This window comes from Scyliorhinus torazame, chromosome 7 (genome assembly GCF_047496885.1).
Source record: "Scyliorhinus torazame isolate Kashiwa2021f chromosome 7, sScyTor2.1, whole genome shotgun sequence".
NCBI classification, from domain to species: Eukaryota; Metazoa; Chordata; class Chondrichthyes; order Carcharhiniformes; family Scyliorhinidae; genus Scyliorhinus; species Scyliorhinus torazame.
Window position 1 is genome coordinate 134,460,799 of NC_092713.1, and position 22,270 is coordinate 134,483,068.

Below are 22,270 nucleotides of genomic sequence, written 5' to 3' on the forward strand. Positions count from 1 at the left end.
CAAAAGCAAGACACAGAGCATTTCCTTATTGAAAGAGTTTATAGATTTGTACAGTCTCGCAGCTCCTCTCCCACTCCAACCAGTGTCCCAGCTATACCCTACTTATATGTGCTTAGACAATTAATACCCATCACCTGATTCTCTTAATTGTAACAATGTAATTGAAAAGACATTAACAACTAGGATTGCTGAGGCTCCACCCAAGGTTCTTGCAGTGGCTCCATAGAGCAAACCCCTGCTGTCCTCACTCTCAATGATGCCATACATACTCCCGTCACTGATACTCTGCCAATACACTTGCTATTGCCTGTCAGCCAGACTGCTACTGCTGATGCCAAGGTGGCTCAGTGTGAACCCAGGCCTCTTACCCCCGCTGGGAGCTGCCCAAAACCATCCTCCAAGGTCAGCTGCAGTCTCCCTCCCTGAAAGGCAGCAGCCTTCCACCAGCCATGCTGCAGCTATTGGAGCAGTTTTGTCCAGGAGCACTGGGATTGGCACTAAGGGAATGTGGAAGAGTGAATAGTTTAATTTTGTATACCACATAACATGATTTCATTTATACAATTTGTTTAGAATGTGTACTTCGTGTTGTCTTTTAATTTTGCATTGTAGCCAAGAACACGATGTGATGGTCAGTGACAGAGGGAAAGTTAGGAGTGTGTGTCTGTTGGTGAATGGGGAATTGGACTTGTAGTTACTGGCATCGTACTTGAATTAGTTCATCACATACAGCCAGGGAAAAAGGGATTGCCTCACTTTCTCATCCGCCACCTCCTCCGATTATTATGCATGCTCCTGCCCCTCGGTGTCTTGTCTGATAGGTGACAACAAAGCCTGGCCCCTCATATTGGCAACATTGTTCAGTAGGCAGACCTGCACAGTCAAGTACCACAGGCCTTCCCCAAAGTGTTCCAAGCAGCAGAATTGTTGCTTCAGCAAGTCAATAGTTTGTTCCATCACATTTCTTGGCTCTCATTGTATGCCTGCTGCATACGTGTGGTGGTTTGCATATTAAAGTTGTAATGATGCATTTGCAGATTTCTTTAGAAACACAACAGGTATTTATTAATAAGAAAAACTGTACAGGAGGCCAGCAGTCACACGGCTGCTGCCCCAGTCCTTACATGAATTCTATGTTTTCTGCCTAAAAGAGGACTCAAACTCTTGGGGTGATCACCCACTCTCAGTCCCAATTCGTCCCCCAAGCCAGATGACCCTCATCTGCTGTGTTGACAATCATCATAAAAGGTATCAGCCAAGTCATCAGTGGGTAATCCTTGTTGCCCATTAGCCACCCTTTGGGTTGAAATACAGCTGACTGCCATAGAATGAAGGCATTGTGACTGCTGCCAGGATACTGGACAATGACCAGCATCATTCACTATGGTCACACAGCACTGAAAGGTGAGGGAGTGGAATCCCTTTTGGTTCCAGTGTAGGGCAGAACTGGCATGCAATGCCCACAATATTCAGTCAATGGTAATCTGCACCATGGGTAACCTGGCAATCCTGGCAAACACTCATGTCCATTCTCTTTGGCAAGAGGGAATGAATTGAAATGATCTCATTTGTATCAAGAGACTTGTGACCTCCCTTGTGCTGCAGACACAGTCACCTTCCCGCTCACGAGCAAAGCACGTCTGACCCTGTCCCGAAGTATGAGGAACAGGCCCTGGAGATCCCAAGGTTGACCTAGAAGAGACCAGTCACTGACTGCGAGGTTAGCCTGCGCCTCAGAGGTGAGGATCCACTGCCCTTTCACCCAGGTGATCTGTCTCACGTGAGTTGCTCATGTCAGACAAAATGATCCTTCCCTCTCGCTGACCACATGCCCATTCTCTCAGAGGTCTGAACTGATGGGGCTGGGCCATCCAGAGTCGTCCCTTGGGCGACCCCCTGCCTAAAATGCTTCTGCCCCCCCTACTAAGCCCTGCTCCCCCCCCCCCCCCCCCCCGCCCCCCCCCACACACACCCCCAACCGAGCACTGGGGCAGCAGCTCCAGTGCCCTTGATCTACATGCTGGAAAATGAAAATGGCTACTCGCTGTCACAATATACACCAGTATATTATGGTGCAGACACACACACACACACACTGATGGACATGCAGTGGGACCAATCAGCATACACAACACCGCAGCCAATCACCAGTGAGAGCACACGCACTATAAAAACAGGGGACAGGAGAGTTCCCGCTCATTCTAGTAGCAGCCAGCTCAGAGCACAGAGCTCACAGCCTGCAACACAGACATTCACCATGTGCTGAGTGCATCACCTGGTTAGGACTAGGCAAGGGTCAACAGTTAAAGCTGGTATTGCATTTACCCACAGTTCAAGTATGTTAATATAGTTAACCTTATAATAAAATAGAGTTGCACCACTTCCAGTGTTGGTGACCTGTTTGTGATCCAGAACACCCAACACATCACTCGCCTCCTCAGTTCCCCTCAGCAGCCATTGCGCCAGTTTCACATTTTTAAAAAGGAGTGCTAAACGACGCTCAGGCGATTTCTCGCTGGTGGGCCGGTTTATTTCCGGGAGGCCTTTACATTCGACTTCAATCTCGCTAATGAGATGTAAATTGATGCAAATTGGGGTCAATTATATACTCGTCATATTTGGGCCTGATCCAGAACTCGCCATCGGGAGCGGGCCGGGCGCAAATCTCGATTTTGGCCTTTCCCGCTATTTAACCGGAGCGCCCAGATTTGCGCTGGGGTAATAAACACAGTGATTAAATCGCGCCATTAACTATGAGGGATACAAGGTGTGACCTGTAGCCAATCTCTGTGAGACCAACAATCGGGGGGGGGGCATGATTAGGACAGATGGGAAATTGGTTTCAGCTCCGTTCGCTAGTCTGACAGAAGAGAAAGCCTTTGGATTTCTACCCAACAGCAACAATTATGCTGATGTTTGTTGACAGCGAGTGAGAACAGGATTGAACCACTCAGCAATGTCCTTGTAGTCTCGTGGCCTACTGATCTTCTAAAATAAGAAGGACGCCTGAATGAGGCACTGGAGGCCTGTTAACTCCTATGAAACAACATGGCTCTATGACCCTAACACCTGTTTCATATATCTATTAAACAAAATCCCAAATAAAACATCACATGCAAACTCTCAACAGAAAGTTCATGGAAAAGGCAGCACGCAAGTGAATTATTTTGCAGCTTGACAATTGTGTTGTCACTGAAAACTGTTCTTTTTTGGCTGCCCCTGTTTATGTTCTGAAAAATTGTCAATGGACTTAGTACCAAGCTGAACCTTGCAGGAAAAAATGAATCTTGAAATACTCTCTGTTAAAATCTCGCTTTGAGTAAAGTCTACCCGAAGTTTGGGTTTTGCTGCATGAATTTCTGACAGCCACTCATGACAACTGTTCGAAACTTCACGTAGTGTCTCTGAGCATGTTTAGGAATGGCTTAGGACTTATTTTTAGGGAGTTTATATTTTGCTGCGCATTCTTTTAAGTGAATTAATTCATTTTCATCTCAGTAATTCATATAATTTTTTTTGCAAGAGTATTTTAAAATACATTGAGAGTCTAAAATAAATGAATGGATTTGCTGCAATCTATCCACTCCAGCAGGGTCCTGGGGAGTCCTCAACATTGACTCTGGATCACATGAAGTCTCATGTCTTTAAGTCAAACATGAGGAAGGAAACCTCCTGCTGATTACCACCTATCACCTTACCTCAGCTGATGAATCAGTACTCCTCCATATTGAACACCATTTGAAAGAAGCACGGATGGTGGCAAGGCTACAGAGTTCTCTTTGGATGGGGAACTTAAATGCCCGTCACCGAGAGTGGCTCGGTAGTTGGCAGCAGGTGATGAGAAAACCACCAAGAGGGAAAGATCTACCTGATCTGTCCATCACAAATCTACCTAGCACACATGCTTCTCTCAATCATGTCACTGGTAGGAGTGGAAACCACACAAACCTTGTGAAGACTAAATACCGTGTTTGAAGTTATATTCCATTGCATTTTGTCGCATAACCGCAATGCTAAATGGGATAAATTAACATCAAATTTAGCAACTCAAAACTGGGAATCCATGAGGTGTTGTGGGACATCAGCATCAACAGCATTGTATTCTACCACAATCTGTTAGTTCATGGCCTGGCATATCCTCCACTCCATCAATATCTTCAAGCCAGTAGAACCCTAATTCAATGAGGAATAGAAGACTATTCCTCTTCTTGCTAGTCAATTTCAGCGGGAGCGGTGCGTTAGTGATTTCTGGGAGACCGTCACAGGAGCAGGCTAGTCAATTTCAGCGGGAGCAGTGCGCAAATGATTTCTGGGAGGTATGTTTCTCCTTTAAAAACACTTACCTTCGCAGGAGCTGGCTAGTCAATTTCAGCGGGAGCGGTGCGTTAGTGATTTCTGGGAGACCTTCACAGGAGCAGGCTAGTCAATTTCAGCGGGAGCAATGCGCAAGTGATTTCTGGGAGGTATGTTTCTCCTTTAAAAACACTTACCTTCGCAGGAGCAGGTTAGTCAATTTCAGCGGGAGCGGTGCGTTAGTGATTTCTGGGAGACCTTCACAGGAGCAGGCTAGTCAATTTCAGCGGGAGCAGTGCGCAAGTGATTTCTGGGAGGTAAGTTTCTCCTTTAAAAACACTTACCTTCGCAGGAGCAGGCTAGTCAATTTCAGCGGGAGCGGTGCGTTAGTGATTTCTGGGAGACCTTCACAGGAGCAGGCTAGTCAATTTCAGCGGGAGCAGTGCGCAAGTGATTTCTGGGAGGTAAGTTTCTCCTTTAAAAACACTTACCTTCGCAGGAGCAGGCTAGTCAATTTCAGCGGGAGCGGTGCGTTAGTGATTTCTGGGAGACCTTCACAGGAGCAGGCTAGTCAATTTCAGCGGGAGCAGTGCGCAAGTGATTTCTGGGAGGTTAGTTTCTCCTTTAAAAACACTTACCTTCGCAGGAGCAGGCTAGGCAATTTCAGCGGGAGCGGTGCGTTAGTGATTTCTGGGAGGCCTTCACAGGAGCAGGCTAGTCAATTTCAGTGGGAGCAGTGCACAAGTGATTTCTGGGAGGTAAGTTTCTCCTTTAAAAACACTTACCTTCGCAGGAGCAGGTTAGTCAATTTCAGCGGGAGCGGTGCGTTAGTGATTTCTGGGAGACCTTCACAGGAGCAGGCTAGTCAATTTCAGTGGGAGCAGTGCGCAAGTGATTTCTGGGAGGTAAGTTTCTCCTTTAAAAACACTTACCTTCGCAGGAGCAGGTTAGTCAATTTCAGCGGGAGCGGTGCGTTAGTGATTTCTGGGAGACCTTCACAGGAGCAGGCTAGTCAATTTCAGTGGGAGCAGTGCGCAAGTGATTTCTGGGAGGTAAGTTTCTCCTTTAAAAACACTTACCTTCGCAGGAGCAGGGTAGTCAATTTCAGCAGGAGCAGTGCATTAGTGATTTCTGGGAGACCTTCACAGGAGCAGGCTAGTCAATTTCAGCGGGAGCAGTGCGCAAGTGATTTCTGGGAGGAGCAGATCTTGGAGTTTCAGCGGGAGCGGAACGCAGAGGCAGCTGGTGGGTGAGTATTTAGGTAAACACTTACCTGGTCCCGTTTTCGGTCCCTCTTTGATGTTTAAAATTTTTTTTTAGTGTTTAAGGCGGGAACAGGAAGTTCGACCCGCGGACTTCTGGGAAGTCCCTCACCAATAAATTCTGGTGGAGAGGAAACCCGAGACACTACACGTGTAGTGTCTCCCACCCGCCCTCCTCCTCTAACCTAATAATAAAACCCATTGGTGTGAGGTAAGTACCATATTTTATTATTATTTAAAAAAAAAAAAAAATTTAATTTAGTTGTTAGCCAGATCTTGGTAGAAAGTTAGAGGGATGGCAGGGAAGGGAGTGCAATGTTCCTCCTGCAGGATGTTTGAGGTGAGGGATGCCGTTAGTGTCCCTGCTGATTTTACCTGCAGGAAGTGCTGCCATCTCCAGCTCCTCCAAGACCGAGTTAGGGAACTGGAGCTGGAGTTGGAAGAACTTCGGATCATTCGGGAGGCAGAGGGGGTCATAGATAGCAGCTTTAGGGAATTAGTTACACCAAAGATTGGAGATAGATGGGTAACTGTAAGAGGGACTGGGAAGAAGCAGTCAGTGCAGGGATCCCCTGCGGTCGTTCCCCTGAGAAACAAGTATAACGCTTTGGATACTTGTGGGGGGGGGGACTTACCAGGGGTAAGCCATGGGGTACGGGCCTCTGGCACGGAGTCTGTCCCTGTTGCTCAGAACGGAAGGGGGGAGAGGAGCAGAGCATTAGTAATTGGGGACTCTATAGTCAGGGGCACAGATAGGAGATTTTGTGGGAGCGTGAGAGACTCACGTTTGGTATGTTGCCTCCAAGGTGCAAGGGTACGTGATGTCTCGGATCGTGTTTTCCGGGTCCTTAAGGGGGAGGGGGAGCAGCCCCAAGTCGTGGTCCACATTGGCACTAACGACATAGGCAGGAAAGGGGACAAGGATGTCAGACAACCCCGGCAACTATAGACCGGTGAGCCTCACGTCTGTAGTGGGTAAAGTCTTGGAGGGGATTATAAGAGACAAGATTTATAATCATCTAGATAGGAATAATATGATCAGGGATAGTCAGCATGGCTTTGTGAAGGGTAGGTCATGCCTCACAAACCTTATCGAGTTCTTTGAGAAGGTGACTGAACAGGTAGACGAGGGTAGAGCAGTTGATGTGGTGTATATGGATTTCAGCAAAGCGTTTGATAAGGTTCCCCACGGTAGGCTATTGCAGAAAATACGGAGGCTGGGGATTGAGGGTGATTTAGAGATGTGGATCAGAAATTGGCTAGCTGAAAGAAGACAGAGGGTGGTGGTTGATGGGAAATGTTCAGAATGGAGTTCAGTTACAAGTGGAGTACCACAAGGATCTGTTCTGGGGCCGTTGCTGTTTGTCATTTTTATCAATGACCTAGAAGAAGGCACAGAAGGGTGGGTGAGTAAATTTGCAGACGATACTAAAGTCGGTGGTGTTGTCGACAGTGTGGAAGGATGTAGCAGGTTACAGAGGGATATAGATAAGCTGCAGAGCTGGGCTGAGAGGTGGCAAATGGAGTTTAATGTAGAGAAGTGTGAGGTTATTCACTTTGGAAGGAATAACAGGAATGAGGAATATTTGGCTAATGGTAAAGTTCTTGGAAGTGTGGATGAGCAGAGGGATCTAGGTGTCCATGTACATAGATCCCTGAAAGTTGCCACCCAGGTTGATAGGGTTGTGAAGAAGGCCTATGGAGTGTTGGCCTTTATTGGTAGAGGGATTGAGTTCTGGAGTCAGGAGGTCATGTTGCAGCTGTACAGAACTCTGGTACGGCCGCATTTGGAGTATTGCGTACAGTTCTGGTCACCGCATTATAGGAAGGACGTGGAGACTTTGGAGCGGGTGCAGAGGAGATTTACCAGGATGTTGCCTGGTATGGAGGGAAAGTCTTATGAGGAAAGGCTGATGGACTTGAGGTTGTTTTCGTTAGAGAGAAGAAGGTTAAGAGGAGACTTAATAGAGGCATACAAAATGATCAGGGGGTTAGATAGGGTGGACAGTGAGAGCCTTCTCCCGCAGATGGAAATGGCTGGCACGAGGGGACATAGCTTTAAACTGAGGGGTAATAGATATAGGACAGAGGTCAGAGGTAGGTTCTTTACGCAAAGAGTAGTGAGGCCGTGGAATGCCCTACCTGCAACAGTAGTGAACTCGCTAACATTGAGGGCATTTAAAAGTTTATTGGATAAACATATGGATGATAATGGCATAGTGTAGGTTAGATGGCTTTTGTTTCGGTGCAACATCGTGGGCCGAAGGGCCTGTACTGCGCTGCATCGTTCTATGTTCTATGTTCTATGCCAGGGTAAGCACCAGGGACACCTGAAAATGATGTGTCAAATTGGTGAAGCTACAACACAGGATTCATGCTAAAACGCAGACGTGGCGTGTTACATATAAAGATCAATGATCCTACAAATATCTCAGACTAAATTTCTTGGCAAATCCAGTTGCAAATGATATGGTCAATTAGGCAACCAATGAGAGGAGGAAGCTCTTTGAACGTTCCTATCTTCAATGACGGCAGAGACCACAAGTGAGCTAAAATACAAGGCTGAAGCATTTGAAACCATCTTCAACCTGAATGATCCATCTTGGCTTCTTCCTGAGGCCCCCACCACAGATATCAGTCTTCAGCCATTCAATTCAGCCATTTAATTCTCTCAACGTGAACATAGCAAAGGCTACAGTTCCTTATATTATTCTAGCTGTAGTGCTGAAAACATATTCTCCAAATCTAGATATGCACTTAGTTCAAAATATCAATTTAACAAGTATGGAACTGCCTTATTTTCCTTTGTAGCCTTGTCTTCCTTGTCTGCCTTTTCACTCTGTGGCAAACAGCCGCAGCCCATTCGTATACTATAACCGCAACTGTAGACTGGTTAGATATTAAGCTGAGTTAATGTCTGAGAATGATGATTTTTTTTATTATAGAGTGATCTTATATTAGAAAAGCATTTCCTCTTTAATTGCATCTTAGTCACTGCCGGTTGTCATGTAACAACATGTCAAGACATTTTGTAAGGTCTATCCTTGTATTTTTACTTGTAGCTATACTGTATGACTTAATTGTGTTACATGAACGTAAGGCATACTGCATGGGGTAAAGCTTTTGTGAAGTGCTTTGCAACATACCCTGTGATTGTGAGTGATGCTCTATAAATACACCTTCTCCTTTCCAGCATAACATAAATCATCTTGAAATTCTTGTGCACATCTCCTCTGGCGCCTCCATTTCCCTAATCAAAAAAGAATTGCCAAACTTCCTTCTTTAAGGAATGCCCCTTCAAACAACGAAGGTGTAGCCACCTGGGATGGCCACTTACAAAGGAAACATGGGCACTTGCAAAGACTCAAGGGAAATATGGCCAATACAGAATTCAGGCAAACTCAGAGCCTAAATGCATATTTGCTAACAGAGAACCAGACAGTATCGAAACCCCCAGCCGATTTGCATTCTAATGGCCCATTTCCCCAGGACAAAGGACTTGTACTCAGGTATCAGATACAATTCCAGATACATCGGCGCCACTCCCTTCACCCAGGAAGCCCAAACAGCCAAGGTCAATGACCGCTCAGGACACGCCCAGCCATCAAGGCACCCGCCCCTTTATTGGCTCAAATCGAAGGCAGCAATCGAAGCCTGCCGAATTATTGGGTCCAAAACTAAGGACCGCCCAAAAGAGCGCGAAACCCCCAAAGGATAAAGAGAGACACTGCCATGTGTTCAATCCCTTTTGGCCCTGGCACACCGGCACTCTTCGGCCCGGCCTATACCTGAAGCCAACTGCAGCACCACGACAAGAAGCAAGTTCAAGATCAACGATCGCTAACAGACGAATGAGCCCAGCAGAACCGAAGTTACTTCTCCAGACCCAGTCGCTCCAGATCCGAACAAAGGCCTTGTTCCTCTGCCAAAGCCGAGTGCCTGAAGTTAAGTACAGGTTGTTGTAGTGTTAGGTATAATTTAGCTTGTAGTGTTTTTATGTTGCATGTGTGAGTTAATCTTGTGTGTAAATAAACTATTGTTGAACTTGAACTAACTGACTGGTTGTTGGGTCTTTGATCGATATCCGGTTGAACCTTATGTTGGTATCATTTGATACCTGGTGACTCTGAAAGCAATATTCTCATTAATAACGGTCAGACTAATATCTGACTAAATTAGATACCCCAGACTTGGCAACATTATTGATGACGCTGGTGGGATAGCATTCCACTCATTAAAAGAGCAACATTATTGGCGTCTCTGGTGTGAATTGGCAACAAAGGTCCTTCAAGCTTCGGGGAGACATTGATAAATGCTTTCCATAGTGTCCAGCACAGGGGAATGGCAGGGTGTTTCCTGTGTGTAAGTAGCAAGAGCAACCTGAAGTTATTTTCTGATTTGTTATATTGGGGTTTCCAGATAGCTGTCAAGTGGATAATTTTCATAAAAGAAAGAATTATTCTGAAGGAGGTTTCAGCCTAGATCTTGAAAATCATAAGAAATTGCGATTCTGGAAAGCATCACCTGCCGCACAAGTTGAATCACGACCTCCCTTCGTAGACTTGTTTTTGGACTGAGGTTAAACTTCAAATCCCGAAGGGTGAAGCAGCTGGAAGAATTTCAGAATCTGAGATGGAATATGGAAAAATCCATTAGAGCTGCAGAACTCTAAGCCTCGTGATATATTCTCTTGTAAAAACTGTTATTCTGACTTCTATTTCTGACAATGCACATATTTTCACCAGTGGAGTTGTGTGGGAGGGGGTTTGGAGGGAATGGTTGCTGTGCTCTTTAAGGTAAAAGTAATCAATCTGATATGGAGTCCCTACTGGCCAACTGCCTTCACCCAAGTTGCTAGTCTGACTGCTTCATACAAATTTCACATTTTACTGTGACCTCTGGAACTTGTCAAACTTTTCCATTTTTTCTTCCATCACAACCATATTGTGGTGACATTCTCTTGTAATTTTTTTCAAGCCCTTTATGTGCCAACCAAATAGAAAGAGATTTGAGGGGCAGCCATTTTGAGAACGCTGTACTAGCATTGAAGAATGCTTTCTCTGTGAGAGAACTATAATGGTTAGATGTAACCAGAAACGTGAGCATTGCCATGGAATACACATCCTTTTCCAAAAATATAGGAAAATCTTTTTATGATTGCATTGCTGTTTCTAAACAAATGCACATGTTTAAATTATTACAAGTTAATTGACAGGGTGAACCTAAAATTATGTATACTTACCGAATTATGTTTTTATACTACGGCAATAATTTTGTGAGGCTTTCTAGGAGCAGAGGTAGATGGGGGCTGGTTTAGCTCAGTTAGTTGGACAGCTGGTTCATTATGCAGAGTGAGGCTAACAGCACAATTCCCGTACCGGCTGACGTTACTCATGATGGCCCCAACTTCTCAACCTTGCCCCTCTCCTGAGGTGTGGTGATCCTCAGGTTAACTCACCACCAGTCAGCTCTTCCCCTCGAAGGAGAAAGCATCCCATGGCCACCTGGGACTATGGCAACTTTACTTTAACAACATGATGAATTGTCAACGCCTTGCTTGGCACTAGCAACACTGTGCTGGCTGCAGAGTCTTACAATATTATTGCTTGAATTTATTTATACATTTAATCCTGACCGTCCCATTCTCATCTATTTCTGCTACATTTTCCTTTTTTCTGATAAATGGAAAAGTCAGGTTGAACTTTTTCTTGCCAATTTATTTACAACCTTGGCGGTGCATTTTTGAAGAAAATTGGAGCCCAGAAACAAATTGAAGACAATCAGTGATGTTACTTATCCACTGTGATGGTATTCTTTGTCATTGACACAAAGTCATCATGGTCAAATGAGTAGCGGTTGTCTAACACCAAATGGATGTTGGAATTTCTCAGACATAAGATAGCCAAAGATCAATTGTGACACTCAAAGCCAATGGACGACAATTGATGGCAAACAGACATATTTGCTGAAGGTTCAGGGTCCCCAAGGTTGAGAATGGGGAGGGGGGCAGAGCGGCAGGAACACCAACGCCAGATGTTGTGACAGTTTCCAGACACCAATCCTGGCATCAGCAATAATCACTAGGGGGGCACGGAAGACTGGACAAGAATCCAGCTCTCCTTCCAACAGAAGTCAATTAAAACTCCTTAAAACCTCATTAAGGGCAATTAAAAAGAGACAGACAAGGCCGGATGCATGACATAAGTAGCTTCGCAGCAATGCTTGTGGGTCACGATGAAAAGGCCTGTTTTCCCACAGTACAGTAAGATTACCTTGGTGCAATTGACTGGTAATATCCAAATTTCACCTCCCCACAATATATAACTCCTTTCTCAGTGACTTCCCACTCACTCTCCTGTCCCAACACCTCCGAGTAAATATCGGTAACAGTGATTCAGCGCCATTAATGGGTGAGGGGCAGGATTCTCTGTTTGGGAGACAATGGGCTGGATTCTCCAATTTTGAGACTATATCCTGAGCATGTGTCCAGTCTTACGATGAAGAGGTCCGTGCCGCTCCCGCACCGATGCTCCGCCCTGTGGGGGGCTAGTAGACGCGCCACGTAAAACCTTTGGCGTTCCCGACAGAAACGGCCGGAGTATTCTGGGTCCGTGGCTGCGCATGTACACGGCAACGACCTGCAACCGTCGTGGCCTACAACATGGCGCCAGCCGCGCGCGGACCTGGCCTGCCAGATAGTGCCCCCTTCTAACCCCTCCGGACCATCCCCCACCAGTCCCCTAGTCCCCGCCTAAGCCCCCTCAGCCAGCGGAACGCCCCCCCACCACCCTGACTGTGGCAGGGCTGGACACAGTCTGCAGCTGCCACTAGAGGTTGACGAAAACTCAGACCCCAAGACCGCCATCGTGAAGTCGGCCCATCGGGGGCGGAGCATTGGGGGAGGTCCTTTAGGTGGCGTCCTGAAGCTGTCCCAATGGTGTGCGGCATACTCACCGATGACGCCGTTTGGAGGGGGCGAAGCATCTGAAAACAGGCGCCGCCCCCGATTTTGGCGTCAAAATGTATTCTCCACCCGCTCGCCAAATACGATTTCGGCGTCGGCAAAAGGAGAACCCTATGTTCTCTTGCCAGAGCTGCATTAAACCTGATTTGCACTTCTGCTGGGAGCTGGCTAGCTTTCCTTAGCCATGCAAAATGGTGAAGATCATGAGGGATCGCCTAGGGAATCCCACTATCGGGCTGCTATTTTTAGCGGGCCCGATAGTGAAGTTCCCTGGTGCCAACCTCCCCTCACCGCAACGCAATTCAGCACCTCCTCCTCCCCATGATCTGACCCCACAGCCACACTCCCCCGCAAGAGATCTCCTAAATAAAGAGACCCCCACAGACCCCCTAAATTAAGAAAACCCCACGGAGATCCACTAAATATAGATAACCCCCACCCCCCCCCCCCCCACAGAGGCCCTCCAAATAGACTTCCCTCATACCCCCTAAATAAAGAGACCTGACTTAGAGTCCCACTAAATATAGAGACCCCCCCCCACACACACACACACACACACAGACCCCCTAATAGAGAGACCCCCCACAGGCTTTCAGGATATGTCTAATGCCCAGAAGAGAGACCCCGGTCAGGATGCCACCCATACCCCCCCCCCCCCCCCCCAGAAGAGAGACCCCTGTCTGGAAGCTACAGCGCAGTCCAGACAGAGGCAGTGAAAGAAAAATCACTGCTTTAACACTCACCTGCTGGCTTAGGCAGAGGAAGCAGCACCTGTCAATTCCTGGAAAGAGAAAATAAAACAGTCAGCTGGGGTTAAACCCCCTCAGATCGTTGATCTGCAAGCCATTCAATCATTTCCCTTTGATATTGATTTTACTAGGCTACGATTGACAGCCCCCCCCCTCCCCCAGCTGCCAGCATTGTTCCATTCATCTCCCTTCTGGTTGAGTAATTTTTTTAAGTGGTCAGCTGTGAAACCAACCACAATGTTTATAAGTTAAGCTTTGATTGACAGGTCCTGGACCACTTCAACCAGAATGAAGTGCTTTCCATTCATCTCTCTTCCAAGTTGAGTGACTCTGAAGTGGTCAGCTGTGTAACTAATAGCAATTAACTCTGTTTGAAGTGGTCCAGGGGCTGTCAATCAAAGCTCAATATTTTTAAACATTGCAGTTAGTTTCACAGCTGACTACCATTTGAGCCTGATTGCAGGGTTCAGAAGCCCACAGGAAAAATGCAGCCCCCGCAAGCAGTCTCACTTTAATTGGGTCACACATTAGCAATGCTCCAGGATACAGTCTACACAAAGTTGTGTTGTATACCAAGTAGAGACAAACACATTCTGTTTGCTTTTACGATAGTCAAGCTTCATTGTTAATTAATTATTATTGGAAAAAAACTGCCCATCAACATTTCACAATCGGTCAGATAGGTGGCTGAATTAAATTGGGATTTGGGAACAGGGCAGTCACATTGAGTTAGAACTATGACATGTTTGGAGGCTAAACACTAAGTTTGGACTGAACAGCCGATTTCCATGTCAAAATTGAAAAACAATTAAAAGTTCCTTATTTTTCTTCTCCTAGCTAACTGCATCATCGACTCTGGAGTACTGCCACAATAATAAGATGTACTTAATCACAACCCTCATCCCCTCCCACTCTCCACATGTACGAAATGCAGTACCAAATCCTACAGGCATCCAGATGCAGTTGTTTTGGCTTTCAGGACATGTCTAGTGCCACTGATACTTCCGACAAGAAAAACAAGTGGAAAATATGGTGAAACAGTAGATACTTCAGCAAAGACAACGGTATGAGAGAAAGGGCAAGAACGAGCTATTTTCCCTTGTTTTTGTTATTTAAATATTTAGTAAAAATGGTGAAATGCTGGAAAAAATACAATCATAGTACATTTTTTAATGCAGTGCTGTCAGTCCTCAGACTCAGCTGCTGGTCAGGTGGTATGGTGGTGCAGTGGTTAGCCCTACTGCCTCATGGTACTCAGGATCCGGGTTCGATCCTGGCTCCAGCTAACTGCCCATGTGGAGTTTGCACATTCTCCCCGTGTCTGTGTGGGTCTCACCGCCACAACCCAAAGATGTGCAGGGTAGATGGATTGGCCATGCTAAGTTGCCCCTCAATTGGAAAAAAATAATGATTGGGTACTCTAAATTTTTTATTTTTAATCAGCTGCTGTCACATTAATGAAACCAAATGCTTTCCAAGACACTAGGAAACAAATTATTCCCTTCAAGTGTGCAAGTCTGTTCAATTCGAGTGGTGAATGTCTGAATCTGATGGGCCTGGCCCAGGCTTAAAAAAATTCTGAACCTATACGAATAAGCCGATGAATGCTTGTGATACCAATCTGGTAATACTTGCATTTTCATAGGACATTCCTCTGCCCTCGGTTTCAATGGAGGTCTTAATCTACTTTAAATATAAAATAAATAATGTAATGTCTCCCCTTAAAAAATAGACAGAAGTGAAGAATCTTGCTTTGACATCATGAAGCAGGCTTCGTAGTCTTGAGTATATAAACAGCAAGTGTTTATTAAAAACTCAACTACAGTAGAAGGTACAGGTATGGAGCTGACTCCATGCAAGGTCTTTACAAGACTGTCCATCCTAGACTGCCTCTGGATCATGTGTCTTCTATATCACTGTGTGGGTGATTTGGAAATATATTGCTGTTCTCTCACTGTTGTTGGGTCACATTCCCAGAATTCCCTGCCTGATAGCACTCCGGATGTGCCTATACCTCAGGGATCGCAGAGGTTCAAGAAAGCAGCTCTGAAGAGCAACTAAGGATGGGCAATAAATGGTGGTATAGCCAGTAATGCCCACACCCCGTAAAATGAATTTTTAAAATACTTCCTTTGTACTCTCCTGTAGATTTTGTACCAACAACCTTCTCGTACAGAGGCGAGAGTGCTACCACCTGAGCCATTGCTGGCATTCTAGTTATAAGCTTTGCAGCGGCCTATCATATCTATAGGATGTCCATCAGGCCAAATCAGTATAATCGCACACCAGGTAGCTTTCATTTATATTAAATATTCCAGGGATCAAAGCTTCCTTCACTGGAGCAGGAATCTGGTTGGTTCCTTCTAAAACTTTCAGCTCCCTGAATCAGTGGTTACTCTCCAATCAAAGTTATGTCACAATATTATGATGGTAACTTAGGACCATACAACACAAATGAGGCCTAATGTGCCTGTGGAAGTTCAGTGAAAGAGCTACCTAATTAGTCCCACTCCAATGCTGTTCCTCCGTGGAATTCCTACAGTGCAGAAGGCCATTCAGCCCATTGAGTCTGCACTGACCCTCGAAAAGCAAACTCTGCCTAGGTCCACTTCCCCGCCCTATCCCTGTACGTAATCCCAGGTAACCTGCACATCTTTGGACACTAAGGCGGAATTTAGCATGGCCAATCCAACTAACCTGCACATCTTTGGACGAAACTTGAGCACCTGGAGGAAACCCATGCAGACAAGGGGGAAAAGTGCAAACTCCACACAGTCAACGAGGCTGGGATCGAACCTGGGTCCTTGGTGTTGTGAGGCAGCAGTGCTAACCAATGTGCCAGCCTGCTGCCCTCCATAGGACTACAGCAGCTTTAATTTCAAGCATATATCCAATTTCCCCTTGAAAGTTACTCTTGAATCTGCTGCCAGTTCACAATTCAGGATACAAAAAAAAAAAAATTCTCCTCCATTCTTCCTGGCTCTTTAGTCAATGAACATAAATTTGTGTGTTTTAATTTGCCAACCTTTCTACCAGTGGAAACAGTTTAACTTGCACTTTATTAAAAGCATTAAGTTGGGGATTCTGATTGGTAATATTTTTCCTTCCCGGAAGGAAGATTTAAGTTTGTGCTGTATGCACGGTGGCACGGTGGTTAGTCCTGCTGCCTCACAGCGCCAGGGGCCCGGGTTCAATTCCAGCCTTGGGACACTGTGTGTAGTTTGCACTTTCTATGCATGGGTTCCCTGCAGGTGCTCCAGTTTCCTCCCACAGTCCAAAGATGAGCAGGTTAGGTGAAATGGCCAGGTTAAATTGCTCCTGAGTGCCCCAAAATGCATGGGTTAGCTGGGGTAATGGGGGGTTACAGGGATAGGACAGGGCAGTAAGCCTATTGTTGGGTGCTCTTTCAGAGGGTCGGTGCAGACTTGATGGGCCGAATGGCCTCCTTCTGCACTGTAGGAATTCTATGGTTCGAACCTACTAGATGGGATGAACTTCTCCTTTGGTTGTCACATCTATTAGCAAAGAAATTCGAGTCTAAATACAACATGAGCAGAAGTCCTGCAGTAGCCGGTTTCCTTGCTGGAAAACGCTCAGGGAGGAGTCAAGAGCTGGGGGATGTTAAAAAGAGAGATTATTTTCTCACATTAAAAAGGGATTTTGTACATCCACGCACGTCCTTTGCTGTTTTGCTGGAATCCTCAATGTGTCTTTTATGCATGAGACACTCTTCTTGTAAATAACTCTGCCATTCCAACTAGCATGGGCTATATCGTGCAGAGATGACTGAACATTATTAACAACATCTGGATTTGCTGGCAGCATTTTTTTCCCTCACATTGTGGCGGAAAGCTGAGTTTCCCGCTTTGGATCGCCCTCTTCATGGACGAATGCCTCAGGGGGCGCAGACTGAATGCGAGGAGAGATGGGGCAAAGTGGTGAAAATCAGTGTCTAGGAGAGCCAGTGTGGACAATCCCAGCAGAGTAAACCTGCCGACTCCTCCACTGGATCGAAGTGTGGCGGATGGCACAAGTCGTGTGTCAGCAATCGCTTGTTGTCCGCTCTCCTTGAAAACTTCCCACCCGGGAAAGCTTTCACCTCGGTGTTTGAAAATGTTTGATTTAGCCGCTCTCTGCAAGTATTCCATTTAAATCGTTACAATCCTGATAGAAGCGCAGACTTGGTTTGATCTGAGCGAAGGAAAAAGCGCTCCCGCACTCAGTCCTGCAGACGCGACCTGACTCCGTGATTATCTGCCTCCCAGTTCTATTGGACGGAAGTGGCAGATTGAAACATACATTATGTTAATCTGCTGTTTTGTACAAAACCGAAGATGTTACCTGCCCTTTCTCGGAGCTGGACTCTCGGTCATTTAAGGTGCAGAGCGCCAGGAACTGGACTCTGGGTGCAGGGTGAGACATTAATGAAGGTGTTTACTGGTTGGATTTGAATGTGATTGAAAGCCTTGTGGAGCAAAGTCAGGATAATCAGAAGATTATTTGTTCAATCGGCTCAGGTACGTGAATCACAAAACTTGTTTCGCAGTTTGGTTCGTGTTTGTTGAATTTTAGCTCCAATTTCCCTCTATTTAATCCCGCCCTGTCTCTTTTTTTGTTGTCGTTTTCCCCCTGGCTGTCTTATTTTCGGTTAACACGCACCCAGTTTTACAGTGGGCTATTTAACCCTTTGTTCAAATGCTGGAATTGTTTGGTGCATAAAATATCAGACAGGCTGTGTGCTTCATGACTTGCAGACTTTCTGCACTTTTTATCTCCACAATTACTAGCAAAACAAGTGTGACTGAGAGCAGATCGGAGGCACAGGGTTTAGTGAAGTGAGATACGTCTACTTTTCCTTTTGCAAAAATATACTTTATTCATAAAGAAAATATTACAAAACATTTCAAATGGTCATAACAGGAAATTGCAATGATATCACGTTCCCCACAAAGATCAAAATGCACTGTGAGGCGCTGCAATACAGGAATGAGAACATCACAAATATTTCAATATTTTCATTACATAAAGTGCAATGCTGTTCAAATTATATACATAGGTCATGTTGCACTCTGAGGTGCTTTAACACAGTTGCATTTACTATTTCCAGTCAAGAACAAGCTTACAGGTTATAGAATCATTGAGCCATAGAGTTTTACAGCACAGATGGAGGCTCTTTTGGTCCATCGTGTCTGTGCCAGCCACCAAGTACCGATCTATTCTAATCCCATTTTCCAGCACATAGCCTCATACTTTATGGTGTTTCAAGTGCTCATCTAAATGCTTCTTAAATGTTGTGAGGGTTCTCACCTCTACCACCCTTTCAGGCAGTGAGTTCCAGATTGTTCGGTCAATTGGACATTCTGAATTCTCCCTCTGTGTACTCGAACAGCCGCTGGAATGTGGCAACTAGGGGCTTTTCACAGTAACTTCATTGCAGTGTTAATGTAAGCCTACTTGTGACAATAAAGATTACTATAAAAGATTCCCACCACCTGTGTGAAAAAGACTTTTCCTCAAATCTCCTCTAAATCTTCTGCCCTTTAACTTAAAATTATGCCCCATGCTTATTGAACTCTCTGCTAAGGAGAAACATTTCTTTCTATCTACCCTTTCTATGCACCTCATAATTTTGCACACCTCAGTCAGGTCACTCCTCAGCCTTCTCCACTGCACTTGTACCAGCCTGTTGTAAATTGGCTAAAAGGCCTTACACAGTTGCCTTTCCCCCTTGCACCTTGGCTCAGGCTACCCCAAGCTTGAGTGCGCCCCTCCACACATGGACCTACTTTCTTCCTAAACATGCCTCTTGTTTCTCTGGATACTAGTGATTGCTGGTTAAATTAAAATTTATTTGCGTCCCCACTCTTAGCGCTTTCAGTTAGTGGTGACACTTCATTGTAATATTTTTCATATCTATTTGGTCTCAAATCCAATCATTTTGCCTTTTCATTTCTTTTAAGTTAGCAAGTGTAAAGTGAAAAGTTGTTAATAGCTGATGGAAGATATTTTCAGGGTTTATGGTTTACAGCTATAATCCAGTCGCAAAATACTGTGGGATGCTGGATATTTGAAATAAAGGCTAAATGTTGGAAATAGTCAATCACTCTGGCAACTTTGGTGAAGAGAGAAACGGGCATGGAGGGATTTTCTTATGAGGGGAGGTGAGTAGGTTAGGTCTGTACTCATTGGAGTTTGGAAGAATGAGAGGTGATTTTTTTGGAGACGTATTGGATTTCAGGGGCCTTGGCAGGGTAACTGCTGAGAGGTTGTTTCCCCTTGTGAGAGAGTCTAGGACCAGAGGGCCCATTTAAAACAGAGTTGAGAAGGAAAGGTAGTTAATCTGTAGAATTCTTTACTGCAGAGAGCTGTAGAGGCTGGATAGTTAAGTATGTTTAAGGCTGAAATAGACAGATTATTAATCAGTTAGTGAATCAAGGGTTATGGGGATAAGGCAGGAAAGTGGAGTTGAGGATTGTTGCTAACTTTTGGTTGGTTCAATTGGCTCTGTTTTATAACCTTTGCTCTCGAGTCGCAAGGTATCTTTATGATACCGCCACGAGGTTCAAGTTCAAGTAATGATCAATAACTCAATACACCGATTAGTAAGATTCAAATCAAAGCACATTTATTATACACAGTAATCGCTACACATGCACAAATTCTACTTCTAAGCTACTTCTACAACTAACAGGCTTATACATAGCTTTGGACTGGCCCGCCAGGTCAGGGGAACAAATGGCCTTTCGTTCGGGTTCTGAGTCTGCGGGATTCGAAGTTGGTACTGATTGGTAGCTAGGAGCACCTATCTCGTAGCGAGCATTGACTTAAGACTTACTGGATATCGGCGGCAGCTGCACCGGTCACTGTCAAGGGTTGGTTCGCGTTGCTGAGTGGCCTGGTCAAGAAGAACGATTTGAACTTGGGGGCTTAACTTTATAGTCCCCAGGGGCTTCCCGCCTTTTGGGGCGGATCCTGTACCTGGTTCCAAGTGATTGGACTTCGTTCCAATCGCTTGGTTCGATTTCTCCAATACTGGAGCGGTTCCCTGATCGATGGGCAGTCTTGAGGTGTCCGTTAACCTCTTTTGTGTTGGCTCCTGCTGGCGCCGGGGAGTCTGGCTTGGCTTTGTTTATCCCAAATGTTTCGATTGTTCCCGGGGATCGCTCATTAGTATGTAGATGGCTGCTACATTATTATGCAGATGGCTGCTTGTATCGATGCTGTCTGGGCTTTTGCAGAGTTTAATACACAGTAACTTGCACCTGCTAGTTTCTGCCTGTGTTGGCTGAATTTCCCTTCAGCCTTTGCTGTTCTCCATTTTAAATCAGGACTTGGCCAACCCAGGTGGCTACACACCCTCCTTGTGATCCTAACGCGTGAAGGATCACATAACTGCGTCGTTTTTCATTCCCTGACCCGGCGAGCACTCTTCTATGGCCTCTACACTGACCATAACTATGCAAAAAAATGTTAACTGACAATTCTGTGGTGCGCTGTGTCAAACAGGGACATGCATTACAAAACAAGAAAATCGGAACCTCTAACTATCCTTAATAAACTACACTCACTCAAACATTTCATCACACTAACTTCCTAAACCATACAAACAAAATCATAGCAATATTATACACATTTTTCTGGCTTGGCAGTCAAGCTCAGGATTGTACAATTGCTCATGAACATTTCTTTATTTGCAACAAATCTCAAACGAATGCTCTTTATTATAGATCGCGGGGGTCGGGGGTCTGGTCATATCCGAAAATAGGGGATCTTATCCTATATACCGTGGTGCGAGCGTGGTAGGCTCTCCTACTCCATTTTCTCAGACGAATAGTCTGCATGATGCAGCAGAGTATCGCCAATACCAATAGGGATTCTATCAAGTAGGACAGGGAGTACCAGGTTATAAACCTGTCACACCAAGATGGTGTGGTGTCGCTTGTGACTGGGCTCTGGGTACTGTGGGGAAGTGAATCATTAACGGCTGGGGGAGTTGAGGTCAGGGGGTTCGCGTTCGCGCGCAACCAAATGTCCATTAGGGTTATGAGCCACGCGGAGGATGTCCTCATGGTTCTTCTTCTTTCACTTCTCTTCTCTTCTCTTCTCTTCTCTGGACCTGGAGCTTCTGGAGTTCTGTGGGATCAAGGATAGTGTCTGTTACTATCTTGGTTTAATATCTCGTATGATAGCCTGTCTGTCCTTTAGTGCCAATTACTCCCTTTATAATTGGTCACTATGTGTGACTCCCTCATTTTTTTTTCCCCAAACCGAATTTCAGGACAAGACACACTTTCAAATAATGAACCAGTGCGAGCCGTCTCGCAGACTATGCGATTTACCATCAAAATGTGTGAGGATGTAAATAGCAGAGGGTTGGCAACCTAAGGGTCACCTGAAAACAAAACAAAACTTTTTTGAACAAAACGTGCCGAAATGAGGTGCGTATAGGCCGCGACGGGTACGATTTGGATGGAGTCCCCGGGTAGGACGGCGACCAATGCCGTGTGTGCCCTCCCCGAGCGTAGCTGACCAGAGGGGGGGTTCCCAGGCAGGGCGGGTCCCAAGCCGTTTCTCCACTGCCTGAGCAACCGACAAGAACGGGCAAGAAATGTAGTCATCGTGGGGGGCTGCCATATTGGTTCTTTCCTCGAACCAGAAGCAGTTACGAACGGGGGGTCTGTGTTTCAGTCGACAGACGAGTTCCTCTGAACTGGCGTCTGGGACATTAACAAGTCTCTATGGACAAACTAGTTCTGCTGAACTAGCATCTGACCAAACTAGTTTCTCTGACTGCCAGTGGGCGTCAGAAGGGTGGTGTTGTGGGGCCGTGGGAAAAAAAATTCTGGTCTGACATACAACATTTAACAGTACAAGTACAAACAACATCAAACATGCTGCAGGTTCCATCAGAAAGGACACCTTTACTCCCAAGCGGTCCCTTTTAAAACATCATCTGGACACCTCAGTTATCGGTTGCAAACAGGGTCGCAAAGGGGTTCTCG

At 45.6% G+C, this 22,270-nt stretch overlaps 1 protein-coding gene across 2 annotated transcripts in view; it reads left to right on the top strand.

Moving 5' to 3' along the window:
- The window catches only part of ddr2a (discoidin domain receptor tyrosine kinase 2a), a 268,687-nt gene that overhangs the window by 78,441 nt on the left and 167,976 nt on the right, over positions 1–22,270 (top strand). The window contains exon 1 of one of the 2 annotated variants that reach the window (XM_072511517.1): positions 16,978–17,785. The exons of the other annotated variant lie outside the window; for it this stretch is intronic. The gene's annotated coding sequence lies outside the window, so the exon portion shown is untranslated. Of the gene's footprint in view, positions 1–16,977; positions 17,786–22,270 lie in introns of those variants that run through there. 2 annotated transcript variants of the gene reach the window in all.